Genomic DNA, 17,182 nt, shown 5'->3' with positions numbered 1-17,182 from the left:
CCAAACGCCATACAACTACCACTTTTCTGCTTCTGCCTGCAGTTTGTCTTACGACAAATTCGTACAACCATTGGCGTGCTGGTATGACAGTCAATAACGCTCTGTACGCTGTGCTGCCCATATGCTTAGCTGTTGTATCCTTAGTTGCTCGTGCACTTTGGCACCGCTGTGACTGCTGGACCGACCAATTTTGTGCTGCTATTGTCCACCGCGTAGTTTAAGGAGGCGAGATTTTCACCTGGAAAACAATGGTATTTCCAGCACATTTTTGACAAAATTCAGTGGAAAGTTTTGGAAATCTGGGTTACAGCGGTCAAGCTTCAGGATTTTGGGTGCCCAGGAGTTTTTGATAATGCTGAATCCATTTCCGTCAGCAAAAACAATGATTCAAATGCACCCACAGTCAGAGTTTTTGAAGAAAAAGCTGGATTGGAGCAAGAAATTGCTGTCCACGTGAAATTGTCGCCTAGGTAAACAATGCCTATTGTCCACTATTGTCATCAGCCACCGTACATGCGACTGACCAATTCAATACCACCGTATGATCCATGATAAATTGTTTAATCTCATTTTTTTTCAAAGGACAAGTTAAATGGTTGCACCCTTTTGTACCTTTTGAGAAGTTGAAAGGTTATATACAAAAATTAAGAAAAGTTAATTCTTTTGTACAGAGAAAAAGGGGTCCATCAAAATGAAAATACATTATATAAAAGTAAGTTTATAAATTAAACTTACATACTTTTATAAGGTAAAAGAAAAGAAAAAATAATGAAGTACTTGCAGAACTTAACTGATATAGAGATGAGGTCAGTAGCATAGGATTTCATCTTCGTAATGTTGAGAAGGCGCAAAAAGATTTCAGAGAAGGAAAAAAATGAGTTAATAGATAAAATCAATAAACTAATAGAAAAAAGACAAAATTGATAATTTGATAGTACAATCCAGTTTTTTTGCAAACCACATTAAGAATGAGAAATGGTGACAAGGACAAAATGACAATGACACTTAACTACCATGGTGAAAGATCGACCAGCTAACTGAAAGGGTAGGTATATTATTTGTAGAATCCTTAGCCTACTGAAAACAAACGGCTAGTCAAGAATCACAAAATACAAATAATCAAGGACATTAAGAATCACTAAAAATAATTTTTTTAGGTAGTAAGTATCTCACAAGAGTTCTAGATTAGAAATTAATTTAAAAGGAATTACCAAAGTATGATGGTAAGGACCATAGAGCAGTAGTCGTTTGGGTCAACAAAATGGAGGGTATCTTTGTATTAAACCCCGGCTGGGTGAAAGAGGAAAAATAATGACAGACTCCAAGAACTTAGAAGGGGAAGCACACGATTGGTTTCTATGGTGGTGTAGAAAATGTGCCACTTATTCCTTTCATTGGCAAAGCGTCATGATTGCCTTATTAAAACGGTTCCATGACGACGAAGACGATCACTTGTATAAAAAATTCATACATGTTAAACAAAAAAGAAGTGTAAATGATTATATGCACAAATGGGTAGTGTTACCCACCAAAAAGTGGGTATCCAATAGAAGAAGTTTTTATCCTCCTTGGACAACGAGCTAGCCAATAGCCTTTTGATCAACACATGACATAATGCCATAGATCCTCCACATACTGCTTTGGTCAGATTTTTGTCTCTCCTAACATTCCTTCTTGAAGGAAGGTGAGACCATCCATCATTAGGTACTCCAACCATTTTGTAATCATGTGCTTTTACTTCATGTTTTCAGGCTTACTAATATGAATCAAGGGGTTATCCGGATGATTGATCGATCTTTGACTATATCCCTGTTCCTTCACTTCACCTGGGAGGTTAGTCTTTAACTCTAGTCTAGTGGGACCTTCGTTGAGGCATTATGGTTTTAGGAACAACACTACTGCAGAGGCTTTGATTGAAGTATCATGCCCATGATATTCCATACTCACCACTTTCCATTTTTTCCATTATTCTATCTCCATTCTTTGGGTTGGTCTTCATTGGTCATGGGGATTGACACCTCCTTATCTTCATCCTTGAGTTTGGGCTAGAAAACTTTTCCCTAGAGGTTGATGTCACTAAAAGAAAGATCAAAGCAAAAGAAAGCCACAATGAAAGAAAAATATAAAATGCAAAAAATGGCTCTAATGAAAATTAGTGCATGGGAAAAGGTCCAGCATGAGCTCTACCCCCTTCATTAGCCATCACCATAATTATCCGCTTAAGAGATATGAGTTAGGATCTAGTGGATGCGTGTGCCAAATCTGATTATAAAGTATGCGACAAGAACAACATGAGATTCGTAGTTAGATGTTTATCATTCCAATAGATGAAACATAGAGGAAGATACTTGAATGAAACCACTCTAAGGCTACTTAAAAATTTTTAGGAATGAAATTGACTAGCATAAAATGATTGTGTTTAGTGTGCTTTAGATGGCAATCAATTATTTTTACATTTGGACTTTGATGTTAAATTTGGCAACTAGGGCCAAACATCACTTTGGACAGCTCTTATGAGGCAACTGATATTTTTCTTGGATTCCTCTTTCCGAGAGGTGTAGGATTGATCTAAAGATCATCCCATTCTGATATGTACAAATGAAGTTATGAATATATTTTGATTATGGACAAATTGTCAAGGTCGTCCTACCATCAAATTAGCCTCCTCTAGCCTTCAATGTTGCATATAAATACAAGGTGTCTCCTCCTCATTTTGGCATCTCATCTCATTCATCTTTTTCTCTCTCATCTTGATTGGCTATGGATTTCTGGGCCTCTCTCTCTCCACATGTGCGAAAGTAAGACTATCTTTTCTAGCTGCTATGTTGACCAGATTTGACCAAAATTTCAAGAGGCTGAAATTTCAGGAGACCGAAATTTCAAGAGGCTGACTTTGACCAGCGTTGACACTATTTGACTTTGGTTTTGTGTGGGAGACTTCTATTTGGGCAGGCCGCTGTTTTGGGCACAAAAACCGAGGCAGTTTGACCCCTGTGTTGACCAGCGTTGACAACCCTAATTTAGGTTGCTGCGTTGACTAGATTTGACTAGTTATTTTCGGACTATTTGGGCTACACTATCTTGCTGTTGGAGACTGAGTTGACCAAGGTTGACAACGCTGCTTTGGAGGTCAATTTAACCCTGTTGATGAACGTTGACTTTTGGTTAGGGCTTCTGTTTCTGCTGTTTTGACTGATCAGTTTGGGCAAGTGAATATTGTAAGTTGTACTCTCTCTCTCTTTTTGCCGAACTTTTGAAGAATTATAAGAAGAATTGATCAAGGGTTTCCCCACATTGGGGTTTGTCCCTGGCTGGTGCCATATCTTGTGTCCTGTTGTGTTGGCTTGTCTTCAACTTTATTGTTTATGTTCTATCTGCATTTTACTATAATGTTGATGTGATTGCTATATTGGATATGATATTGGGCTAATAAGGAAAATTAAAGTAAAATTGCTCTAAGCATAGATCATACCATTGTTATCCTAAAATTAACACGGTATCTGAGCTGAGGTGAAGACAAAGCCCAAGCATGAGCAATGTTTTTAAAAGTGGAACCGGTGACTGGACCGGTCCACCTAATGAACCGGTTTACTGACCGGAACCAGTCGAACTAGGACTGGTAAGGTATAAACAAACCGATTTTATAAAAATACATTAAATAATTAATTTTTAATGAAACAAAACTATTTTTAAGATTTAAAACCGTGATTCCAAGCCAATAGAGACAAAATATGCAAAGTTTGCTCATTTATATACCATGTAAAGGTGAATATATCAAAACGGCACTGAGTGCAATACATATCATCGACAAAATAGTAAAATACATAAGCAATGACTCAAATAAACAATTTGTTTGGTTTGAATTTTATTGCCATAAAAAACCCTTTATCTTGCACTGAATCATCACGATGAAAAGATATGGTTGTTCATTAATAATGAAAAATGGTTCACCTACCTCCACCATGTTTGGCCCTCTGAGATCATCAAAGATAGACCCTACAATGCTTTCTCTGTGCTTCATGAGATGGTCTTTGCCGCTAATTGGAATTGGAGTAATTGAGTATGCCAATTAGACATTTCTCTATTAAACTCTCAATATCCATGTCAGAGATAGGAACTCCACAAACAAATCAGTAATACAAATGCCATCTATGCCTTACAAATTGTTAAAATTGGCAACTAGGGCCAAAATCCATGTGGGTCAGCTTATTTATGGTAGCTGATATTTTTATTGGATCCGTCTCGTCGAGAGGTGTAGGATTGATCTTAAGATCATCTGATTCCAATAAGTATTTATGGAGATATGAATTTATTATGATTATGTAATTATTATCAAGCCGACCAGCTCTTATATAGGCTCTAGAAGCCCAAATGTCATGTCTATCCAACCTATACATTTTTGGTATAAATAGATGAGGATTTGATGTCATTTGAGCACACATTCTTGAGGTGATCTCCTCTCCACATTTTGGGTTTTTGGAGAAGGAGAGAACCAAAAGAATACGCTGGCCTAGAAGAAGCCCTAGCTGCAGATAAAGCCCTAATCACAGTCAACGTGTTGCCCTCAAAGTGATGCCCTAATTCGTGTCCATGGAAACATCTATACGCAGGCTATGATACAACTCATCAAGATATACATATTCGCAGGGAATGGCAATATATATATATATATATGCAGGCAATGGAGATACAACGCAACTATATTTACACGCTGTAATAGGACACGCTGTAATGGAGATACCTTCATATGCTGTCTAGAAACCCTAAACGCAGCCAAGGGAGCACTTATACGATGTCCAGAAGACCTGTTCACGCAGCCATAAAAGAACAGAACTCACGCGTGAAAATATTCAGATGGTTTCACTGTAATGAGGATTCCACGCAGACATGGAAACTCATGCTAGCATATACGCTGTCACACGCAGCATCATATACGCTATCATACGCAACAAATCTATACATGATGTACGCATAACATATACATAGTCATACGCTGTTCATGAATACTGATGGAGACAGTCATTACACGCAGTTCAGGTAGATAGTCAACGTGATATCTAATCCATTGTCACAAAAGGAACAACTGCAATCATATAAGGAACAACGACAGATGGAGAGCAGACATAGATGGTTGTCGCAGTAGATGGTAGCCACAACATGGAAGAGCTGCAAATGGAGGCACTATAATGCGCTGTCCAAGCAACTCTATTCATAGTCAATGGAAACATCAAAGAGCATCAAGGAGACCTGTTTTGTTGTAGGTGACAGCATGATGTTAACCCAGCACAATGATGCATACTGATAAATGGGCAGCATGATGATAACCAGCACAATGATGCATAATGATAAATGGGCAGCATGATGATAAACAAGATCATAAGCAGCAATGATGCATAATGATAAATCGGCAGCATGATGATAAACAAGATCATGAGCAACTTGATGATGAATAAGACCTTGGAAGAAGCAACGCGATGATAATACACATCTGTAAGGACATCAACATGATGTATGAATGAACTGCATGCTGTATAATGATGCATGATGACATGGAGCATGAGAACATGGACATGGGCAACAGTTGAATGAGAACATGGACATGATGCACAACAGCATGATGATAATACACATCTGTAAGGACAACAACGTGATGATGATGCATATTAGTATGGGCAGCATGATAAGATCATTAACATGAAGGGCAGCATGATAAGATCATGGACATGGGGAGCATGATGATTATCATGATTAGTGCAGCATGGTGCAGTATGTAGTGGTGTAGCAAGAGGACCAGATGCAACACGATGATAGGTGAAGGAGTCATCTTGAGAATTAGTTGAAGCAGAATGTCTTCAACTGATCTCATCATTATACGAAATGATCTATGCTAGATCTAGATAAGTCAAAGTGTCTACTTCTGTTGTAAATGTACTATCTCTCTCTCTCTCTCTCTCTCTCTCTCTCTCTTTCTTTGCCGAACTTTGAAGAACATAAAAGAAGAATTGATCAAGGGTTTCCCCACATTGTGGGGTTTGTCCCTGGCTAGCGCCACATCCTGTGTCTTCTTGTCTTGGCTTGTCTTCTGCGATTTATATTTATGTTCTATCTGTGGTTTATTTTAATGCTGATGTGATTAATAATCTGGAAAAAATAATGAGCTAACTGTGAAAATTGAAATAAATTGCTCTAGCATAGAACATATCTAAACTTAACACAAATTTGTACACATCATGTAAACTAAACCTCAAATCCACCTTTATATGGACAAGTGGGTCAACATGTTTTTCTTTCAAGCTCTTCATGGTCTCAAGTTAAACTGCTTCTGTTTATATGCACAAGTCGGTTCATATTTAAAACTCTATTTGAAATCAATTTAATCTTCAGTCTATATGTCTTCTCAAACATTCCCGCATCTTGTCTTAGGTCAGCCCTTAAACATGAAAGAAGACTGGGAATATATATATAACCATAACCACAAAAGTCTACCAAAATCATGCACCCTTTGTAATTCTGCAGCCAGGAACAGGACTGAGCATACAGTATCTATACAAGGGTTGATTATTCCTTTTCCTTCAATATTGAGCTTACTTTTACTGTAACCAAAGTGTGAGCAATAAGAGGTGAGGTGTTCCCTTAGACAGGCTCAAAGTATTCTTTGTTACATGTTGAAAGGTGACTGCGACCATTGTTTCTAGTCTTTTCGTTGTTAGGCCCAAGGATGGTCCAAGCATGAAATCAGGTTCAACCAGTATTCTTTCTAAACTAGAGAACACATTCTGATGGAGCGCTCTTTCTGCTGACACATTTTGCTACTTGACTGCTATTACATGTTTATTGGAGATTATTTCTAGTATTTTGGTTGCTTGGCCGAAGGATGATATAGGCATGAAATCAGGTTCAACCAGAATTCATTTATAAACTGAAAAGAAGAATTGTACTGGAGTGTTCTTTCTGTTGATACATTTGCTACTTGAATTTTGCTACATGATTCCTGGAGATATACTTCACTATTGGAAACCGTGTTAAATCTGCAGGCTTTCTGAGATGTTGAAATAGGACCAGACGCAATGCACTTACAACCTTTAAATTGTGAACTCTCCAAACTTACCATCCTCAATTGGTTGGAATTCAATGTGCCCTACAGGCTACCAATACCATAGTGGAACAACAGACATGAAATCAATACATTGTCTATGTTTTGTACAATCCAACATGCCTTAAAAACACTTGTAATGAAGAATCCCCTGCTATCGAGTAACGTAACCATAACGCAAATTTCAACCATAGAGTGATACAATTTCCATAGCAAACTTTCTTCACACCACATGCCAAACCAGCAATACAAATGGTGGAGGCTGGCATGGCAGGTAACCGGCCGGTTCCATCCTAAACCGGTCGGTTAGGACAGGTTAGGGCCAAAACTTCGCCACATTGCATTCCTGATCGGGTTTTTCAGCCGGTTCCAACCGGTGGCCTTGTTGACCGGCCGGTTAGACTGGTAACTGGTTAGTTAGGCTGGTTTTAAAAACACTGAGCAAGAGTGAAGAGCAATCACTGATCAAGAACAAGTCTAAATGGCGTCTGCATCCTACTTCAAGTCTAATGATAAGCTTCATGATAAGTCTGATTATCATGCATGGAAGATGTCTCTTTATTTGACTTTAGAAGAACAAGATGTCATTGGATTATGTGCAGGGAAAGATTCTGGAACCTCATTCAAATGCACCGGTTGCTGCTAAGACAAAGTACAAGAAGGGTGAAGTCAAAGCCAACAAGATCATTAGGGATTCTATTCATAAGCACTTAGTTGCTTACATCTTTGATTTGAATACATCAAAGGAGATATATGACAGGTTGGTTGGCATGTTCAAATTTAGCAATGCAACTCAAATTCTTTTCCAAAAGAACACGCTGAAGGATATAAAGAAGGGAAAAGGTGAGGATATTCAATCCTATTTCATGAGGATTACCGAGATAAAAAATGATCTTCTTTCGATTGGTGAAGCTATTGCTGACAGGAGCTCACTCTCATTGCCTTTGGAGGTCTTCCTCCCGAATGGCATGTGTTCAACACTACCATTCTCAATAACGACAGAATTCCAAGTTTTGAAGAATTGTTGACTAGATGTTCTCATGAAGAAACAAGGATGATGGAATTGGAGATGCCTTCGAATAGGAATAATCCTACCACATTCTTTGCTCATGTCAAGAGGAAGAGCAATGCAGATTCAAAGAAGCAAAGTCAAGGAAGACCAGGATTCAAAAATGGAAGGAAGGGAAGATGCTTCGTTTGCAACAAGTTTGGTCACTATGCTAGGGAGTGTCCAAATAGAAGGGACACATCTCATGATGATGATCACAATCATTCCAGGGGCAACAAGAACAATCAAAGGAATGGAAAGTTCAACAACAAAGGGAAAGGAATGCTTTTGCTACTCAACTTGGAAATGATCGAGCTTCTAAAAGAACAAGAAACTCCAGGTATGATGAGTCTAATGTTGTAAATTCTAAGCAAAAGGAATTTTATCTTATATCTGCCCTCTCTACTGCCTCTCCTCTGGATACTTTGGGAAATTGGTTGATTGATAGTGGTGCCTCAAGGCACTTCACCAGGTACAAGGAAGCTCTTTCAAATCTGATAGAGAAGGATACAGATTTGGAAATTATCTTTGGAGAGAATGCCACCTATCTCGTGAAGGGAGTTGGGAATGTTACCCTTCAATTGAATCAAGGTAACACTGTTCATCTTCAAGAAGTACTATATGTACTTGATCTAAAGAAGAATCTAGTGTCTATCTCGGCGATGGAAGACAAAGGATTCAAGGTGGCATTCATTGATGGAAAGGTACGTGTGTGGAAAAGAAATTTCAAAGAAGCATTTACTCTTGGATTCAGGGTTGATAGTTTATATCAAGTTGGAGGAAGTCCATTGGGAGCCATGTCTTGTGACACATCTCTTCAATCCGAACTATGGCACTGGAGGTTTGCTCATCTTCACTATAAGGCTCTACCCAATTCAAGGAAGATGGTTACAGGTATGCCCGAATTCAAAATAGAGCATGAAGGTGTGTGTCAGGGATGTGCCGAGGGAAAACATACAAGGGGACCATTCCCCTCAAGTGATAGCAAGACCATAGACATTTTGTAATTGGTTCATTCTGATCTATTTGGTATGTTGCCTATGACATCATTAGGAGGATATTTATATTATGTTGTCTTTGTGGATGACTTCTCTTGCAAAACTTGGATATATTTCTTGAAGAAGAAGGACGAAATATTCTCATGGTTCCATGCCTTCAAAGCCTTGGTGGAAAATCAAACAGGGAAGATGTTAAATTGGAAACTAGGGCCAAACTCCATGTGGGTCAGCTTATTTATGGCAGCTGATATTTTTATTGGATCCCTCTCGTCGAGAGGTGTAGGATTGATCCAAAGATCATCCGATTTTGATAAGTATTTATGGAGATATGAATTTATTTCGGTTATGTAACTATTATCAAGCCGACCAGCTCTTGCGTAGGCTCAAGAAGACCAAACGTCATGTCTATTCAACCTATACGTTTTAGTATAAATTGGCAAGGACTTGAAGTCATTTGTACACATAATTCTTCAGGTGATCTCCTCTCCACGTCTTGGGTTTTTGGAGAAGGAGAGGCACTAATGAAGGATGCCCTAAGAAGAATACCCTAATCCAACGCAGTATTGAAGACTCTTAGCCGCAGTAAGGAAGATATTATTTTGCTGGCAAACAAGAAGGATATACGCTGTTAATAGAGTCACATATACGCTGTCATTGATATATATAATAAGGAGCTAATACGCTTATCACTACAATAATGTACGCAACAACGGAAGGTCATAGTTATATATATATATATATATATATATATACGCTGGTCATAAAGCTGTTCATGTTTATATATATAGATACGTTGGTCATAAAGACTCATACACAGTCAAGGGTGCCACAGTCATCAAGCTGTAGTGATGAAGAGGTAAGCCGCAGTACAATGCTGTCATGGTAATACGCTGTTCATGGTTTTATGCAGTCAAGGGTTACGCAGGGCATAAAGATTAATACGCTGGTCATAAAGACTGTCAACACAATATAAATGGAAACGTAGTCAACATAATATAACGCAGGTTAATATGACACGCAATTCATATGTATGTCAACGCAATATATAAATGGAAACGTTGTCCAAAAGACTCAATACGCAACACAGTCAAGGGAACACAACATCATATGCTGTCCAGAAGCCCCAATACACAACGCAATCAAGGGATGAACGATGTCAAGGGAACGCAACACTCATACGCTAAACCCTAACACGCAGTCAAATGTAGCCACAATCTACACAGTCAATGTAATGTTCTCATCTCTTATATGCAGGGCAGAGAAACCATACATGCTGGAAATTATGCAGGCTATGATGGATGAAAAAAGGATATCAGTATATATATGTCTCCTGCTAGCTCAACAGTAATGTCTCGGCATCAATTTAAGGATGAGCTTCTCAATCATTGTCACAATAGTGATCCCTCAATTATCACTACAGTTTATATATAGTGTTTATGTAAGATGATGAAACTGTCATTATAATAATGAAGCCCTAAATGAAGTTATCTAACAAAGAGCACAGTGAAGATATAAATAGATCTCATCATTGGAAAGATGCTGCTGTAACAACTTCAAAAGGTACAGCCAGCATGATCTCAGTAAAGGAGCAACAATGGTGCAACTGTGATGAATGATGCAACGGGCAGCATCATGATAAATGAGATCATGAGCATGGGCAGCATGATGTAGATCATGGACATCATGATGTATGGGCAACGTGATGTATGAGATCATGAGCAGCATGATGATGCATGATGCTGCATGATGGTGCTACACGGTAAGGTGCAGCAAATGGACGGGTTGCAACATGATGATAGGTGAAGGAGTCACCTTGGAGAATCAATTGAAGCAGAATGTCTTCAACTGATCTCATCGTTATACGAAATGATCTATGCTAGATCTTAATAAGTTAAAGTTTTGACTTTTGTTGTAAATGTACTATCTCTCTCTCTATCTTTCTCTGCTGAACTTTGAAGAACATAAAAGAAGAATTGATCAAGGGTTTCCCCACACATTGTGGGGTTTGTCCCTGGCTAGCGTCACATCTTGTGCCCTCTTGTCTTGGCTGTCTTCTGCGATTTATATTTATGTTCTATTTGCAGTTTATCTTAATGCTGATGTGATTGCTAACTATGAAAATTTAAATAAATTGCTCTAGCATAGAACATACCCAAAATTAACATGGTATCGGAGCTGACGCGAAGACAATGCCCAAGCAAGAGTGAAAGAGAAATCACCAAAGTCAGTTGGGACAAGACAAAAGGATCAATGGGATCATTATCCCTCCTCATTCACTAAGGGAGAAGTCGAAGCAGAGAATGTTATCAGAATGGCACAACGGAAGTTTCTGATGGCACATCTAAAGATCACTTCATTGGGATGTTCGGATCTAAGGGTGGAAGAAAAGGCATATGTCTTGGTTATAAGTTCGGCTCGTATGCAAGGAGTGCCTGAGTGGCAAAGATGCAGCTCATCAAGGACACGACCGACTCTTCAAGGAAGCAAGAAACCCCAGGAATGAAAGTTGAAGGTTTTAAGGTGGCCTTTGTCGATGAAAAGGTACGTGTTTGAAAATAGAATTTTCTAAAGATGCTTTTGAGTTCAGTGTTGTATTAAGTTACAGGCTAAGTCACCAGATTCGACGAATTTCAATGAACAAATTCGAAATTCGGCGAATTTTAATCGAAAACGAATTTATTCGTTCGAGTTCGCCGAATTTTATGGCGAACTCGAATTTCATCGCGAATTCGAATTTTTTGCCGAACAAAATCGTTTAGGGTTCGATGAAATTCGTTTCCGGTTCGAAAAAGTTCGTTTAAGTTCGTTTTTTCGCGCGTTTTAGCAAATTTGCCTGCAGCCCGCGGGTTTCATTGTTCGCCGGGTTTCATTGTTCATTGTTCCATTGTTTCATTGCTCGAGCCTCGAACTTCGAAGGGTTTCATTGTTGCCTGCAGCCGAAGGGTTTCATTGTGGTCCAGACTCCAAACTCTGTTGCAAACTTGCAAGTTGCAGTCCAGTCTACAGCTGCCGGAGGGTTAGAATGACATACAGTCCAGTCTACAGTCCTCTTTTTTGTTTTCAAATTTAGTGATAACTTAGCAAAACAAATAATAGATATAGACTGGTCCAGATGGGTTAGAATGACATACAGTAATTGGAACTGATAACGGCTATTGTTTTTCTGTGTTTAGGTCTACAGTGACTTGACTGTGGATTATTTTAAAATGTTCTTGCTGAATGTGCCAGGCTAAAATAGCCTCTCTATATTCAACCACTCTATGAGTGGTGGGATCTTAAAGGCAGTATCCCTGAAAAGTTTCGTTTTCACCAATTAAAGTGTACTAGGAGTCTAGAGATGCTGATGGGTTTTGTCTATCATTAGGAGCATAAGCCCATGCAGCAGATCCAGAAATTTTGAAATGTGAAATAGGATGTTTGCTGCCATACCATTTCTCATATGGAGTCATATTTGTGAGAGGACGAGTAGATGTTCTATTGATGACATGGATTGTGGAAACAACAATCTATTCCCAAAATGGAAGTTTCATTTTCTTGGAGTGAAGCAAGCCACCAACCATCTCCATGATAGCCCTATTCTTCCGTGCTGTTAGCCTGTTACTACATTTTACTGTGGAGTGTAAGGAATAGTTCTTTAGCAAGATATGCCTTGAGATATGAGAAATTATTGGAAAGCATTGCCAATATATTCACCTGTAGATTCTGAAGCATATAATTTGGAGGATAATTACAATAAAGATTAACATTAAAAGGCTTGAAAATGACCAAAATTGATCAATCATCACACATAATTTATAAAATTTAATAAATTTTCTAGCCTCTGTTCTCTTGCTAAGCCAAAAATTTATTTGAATTTGACTTTAAATTGATTATATATATATATATATATACATTCTTTTTCGAATTTCTATATGTCGAACTTTATTGAAAATTTTTTAGTTGCCGAACTTTATTCGAATTTCATGGTCGCCGAACTCGAACTCGAACACGAACCTGGTCACTTAGGTTACATGAAGTCCGCGAGTAGGACCATGTCCATTGACACATAGCACCGGAGGTCTGTGAGTCAGATGGTGACAGGGAAGCCTAAATTCAAAAAGAGCATGAAACTACATGTTTGAGATGTACCGAAGGAAAATCTTACAAGGGGACCATTCCCCTCAAGTAGCAGGTCCACAGGTTTGAAACGACTAGTGGAGTTTTGAACGAGAATCTCATGTAGACAGGTGGAAGAAAGCCCTCTATGGCTTGAAGCAAATCACCCCGGGCATAGTATGAGAGAATCAACAACTGTCTGATGAAGCTGAGGTTCACTAGGAGTGAATTCGATCCAAACCATTACTTGAAGGTTGTGGATGATAGACCTCTCATACCGACACCTATGTCTGACAGGTGCAGACCCTCTCATTTGTAGGAGACAGAGGGAGTTGGATTCCGTATGTGTAATGATAAACTGCAAGCCTGTGACTACCTCAAGGATATTAACTTTCATAAGCTATATGGTAGTGATGTCAGACCAGATTTGGGAAATGCCTTTGAGTTTCATAAACTCAATCACGTTGATGTTCTTGGTGAACTTTCGTCCGGACATATGTTTTGCAGTTAGCATGGTGAGCTCATATTTGGTTGAGCCTGACTGGATTGGTGCCAAGAATCCTCTGAGATATCTTCGGGGCACAGTCTCTCATGGATTGAGATACGCTGCCGGAAATATGAAAACTGCATGATTATTCGAATGCTGACTGGGGGATCACTACAACACTTGTCAGTGCTGGTTCTCTTTGGATTCTGCTTCGATATCAGGGATGAGAAGGAAGCATAAATCGATTGTTATAAGTACTGTCGAGACCGAATACATAACTATGAGTATGACCTCGTATGAAGTTGCCTGGCTGTGGAAACTCTTCAGTGAGTACACATGATGAATACCACTGTGATTCTCTGTGACAACTAGAGGTGGGACTCTATTATTAAGGAATCCCGTATTCAATGATTTCTCTAGCAAATAGACATCAAATACTCCCTTATCTTGGATATGGTAAGTCGATGAGCAAGGAGGCTCCATTGCACTGAGATGATGTACAGGTTAGAGCCCCGGGGAAAGATCAAATTTGTGATTTTCCCGAACGACTTGGAGTCGTTGAGAGACCTTTGTAAAAGGGTCTTGCATGTTGCATACATTGAGCTCTGTGAGCTTTGGGGGGCTTGCGGTTCTTACTGGAGCAACATACGACCACAGGGTGACTCACCCTCCCCTGGTGGTGCGCACTGAAACAAGATGATTCGCTCTCTTGTGGGGCAAGATGATTCGCTCTCTTGTGGAACAGGATGATTAGCTCTCCTGTGTAGCAGGATGATTAGTTCTCCTGTGAGGCCTCGATTGATGTGTTCTGCATGGCTATTGTAGTAGGATTGATGTGTTCTCTTGTGAGGCCTGGATTGATGTGTTCTTCATGGCGATTGTAGCAGGATTGATGTGTTCTCCTGTGAGGCCTGGATTGATGTGTTCTCCATGGCGATTGTAGCAGAATTGATGTGTTCTCCTGTGAGGCCTGGATTGATGTGTTCTCCATGGAGATTGTAGCAGGATTGATGTGTTCTCTTGTGAGGACAGGATTGATTAGTTCTTCTGTCGAGGCATCCTACCCTTGCAGTCTGGGACTCATGGGAAGTACCTATCATCTGATCAATGAGCAGGGAAATGATGTTAGGGACCATAGTAGTACCGATGGACGCATCGTTGTATCTACTGTACTCCCTACACTAGGATGACCTCCATTGATCTGGGATCAATGATACTGGTCTGGGACTAGTGGTAGGAGTTGTACCATACTATGACGCTGACTTCGGGTTGGTTGAGACTAGTCTGGGACCAGTGGTACATACTCTGAGACTAACTTCGTGTCAGTGTAGGACTGATCTGGGACCAGTGAGAGTTGTACCATACTATGACGCTGACTTCGGGTCAGTTGAGACTGGTCTGGGACCAGTGAGAGGTACATATTATGATGCTGACTTTGGGGCAGTTGAGACTGGTCTGGGACCAGTGGTACGCACTCTGAGACTGACTTCAGGTCAGTGGAGAATGGTATGAGACATTCTCGATCAATTCTTCTTCTTTATAGTTCAGCAGAGCAGAGCTAGTAGATCCAGCAGAGTTGAGCAGAGACAACAGAGCTGAGTAGAGTTGGGCAGAGCAGTGCAGGGCACTGATGGCAGAGATAGTACAGTGGGACTTATGGATCACCGGATGGAGTTCTCCCTAGTTGAGAGGGAGTGTTAAATTGGAAACTAGGGCCAAACTCCATGTGGGTCAACTTATTTATGGCAGCTGAGATTTTTATTGGATCCCTCTCGTTGAGAGGTGTAGGATTGATCCAAAGATCATCCAATTCCGATAAGTATGTATGGAGATATGAATTTATTTCGGCTATGTAATTATTATCAAGCTGACCAGCTCTTGCGTAGGCTCAAGAAGACCAAACGTCATGTCTATTCAACCTATACGTTTTAGTATAAATTGGCAAGGACTTGAAGTCATTTGTACACATAATTCTTTAGGTGATCTCCTCTCCATGTCTTGGGTTTTTGGAGAAGGAGAGGCACTAATGAAGGATGCCCTAATAAGATGCCCTAATCAAACGTAGTATTGAAGACTCTTAGCCGTAGTAAGGAAGATAATATTACGCTGGCAAACAAGAAGGATATACGCTGTTAATAGAGTCACAGATACGCTGTCATTGATATATATAATAAGGAGCTAATACACTTATCACTACAATAATGTACGCATCAACGGAAGGTCATATATATATATATACACACACTAGTCATAAAGCTGTTTGTGTTTATATATATATGTACCCACAATCTACACAGTCAATGTAATGCTCTAATCTTTTATACGCAAGGCAGAGAAACCATACACGTTGGAAATTATGCAGGCTATGATGGATGAAAAAAGGATATCAGTATATATATGTGCTCCTGCTAGCTCAGCAGTAATGTCTCGGCATCACTTTAAGGATGAGCTTCTCAATCGTTGTCACAACAATGATCTCTCAATTATCACTACAATTTATATATAGTGTTTATGTAACATGATGAAACTGTCATTATAATAATGAAGCCCTGAATGAAGTTATCTAATAAAGAGCACAGTGAAGATATAAATAGATCTCATCACTGGAAAGATGTTGCTGTAACAACTTCAAAAGGTACAACTAGCATGATCTTAGTAAAGGCGCAGCAATGGTGCAACTGTGATGAATGATGCAACGGGCAGCATCATGATAAATGAGATCATGAGCATGGGCAACATGATGTAGATCATGGACATCATGATGTATGGGCAGCATGATGTATGAGATCATAAGCAACATGATGATGCATGATGGTGCTACATGGTAAGGTGCAGCAAATGGATGGGATGTAGCATGATGATAGGTGAAGGAGTCACCTTGGAGAATCAGTTGAAGCAGAATGTCTTCAACTGATCTCATTGTTATACGAAATGATCTATGCTAGATCTAAATAAGTCAAAGTGTTGACTTCTATTGTAAATGTACTATCTCTCTCTGCTGAACTTTGAAGAACATAAAAGAAGAATTGATCAAGGGTTTCCCCACACATTGTGGGGTTTGTCCCTGGCTAGTGCCACATCTTGTGTCCTCTTGTCTTGGCTTGTCTTCTGCGATTTATATTTATGTTCTATTTGCAGTTTATCTTAATGCTGATGTGATTGCTAACTGTGAAAATTTAAATAAATTGTTCTAGCATAGAACATACCCAAAATTAACAAAAGAAGATCAAGATATTGAGGACCGATAATGGAACCGAGTATGAGTCAAATGAATTCAATGACTATTGCAGGGAGGCTAGCATTAAGAGGGAGACTACTACTGCATATACTTCTGAGCAAAATGGTGTTGTTGAAAGGCGGAATTGTTCCATTATAGAAGCCACTCGTGCCATGTTTCATGATCAAAGACTTCCAAAGTTCCTATGGGGAGAAGTTGCCAGCACTACTGTGTACGTTCAAAA

General features: G+C 39.4%; 1 protein-coding gene across 1 annotated transcript in view; it reads left to right on the top strand.

The window, feature by feature from the left end:
- The window catches only part of LOC149222318 (Galactose oxidase/kelch repeat superfamily protein), a 352,563-nt gene that overhangs the window by 241,640 nt on the left and 93,741 nt on the right, over window positions 1–17,182 (top strand). The window lies entirely within an intron of this gene.

This window comes from Pinus tabuliformis, chromosome Q (genome assembly GCF_031772625.1).
Source record: "Pinus tabuliformis cultivar Carrire ecotype Pingquan chromosome Q, CPIR1, whole genome shotgun sequence".
In the NCBI taxonomy this organism is placed as follows: Eukaryota; Viridiplantae; Streptophyta; class Pinopsida; order Pinales; family Pinaceae; genus Pinus; species Pinus tabuliformis.
The sequence above is the reverse complement of the archived record's forward strand: the minus strand, read 5'-3'. Positions and strand labels throughout refer to the sequence as shown.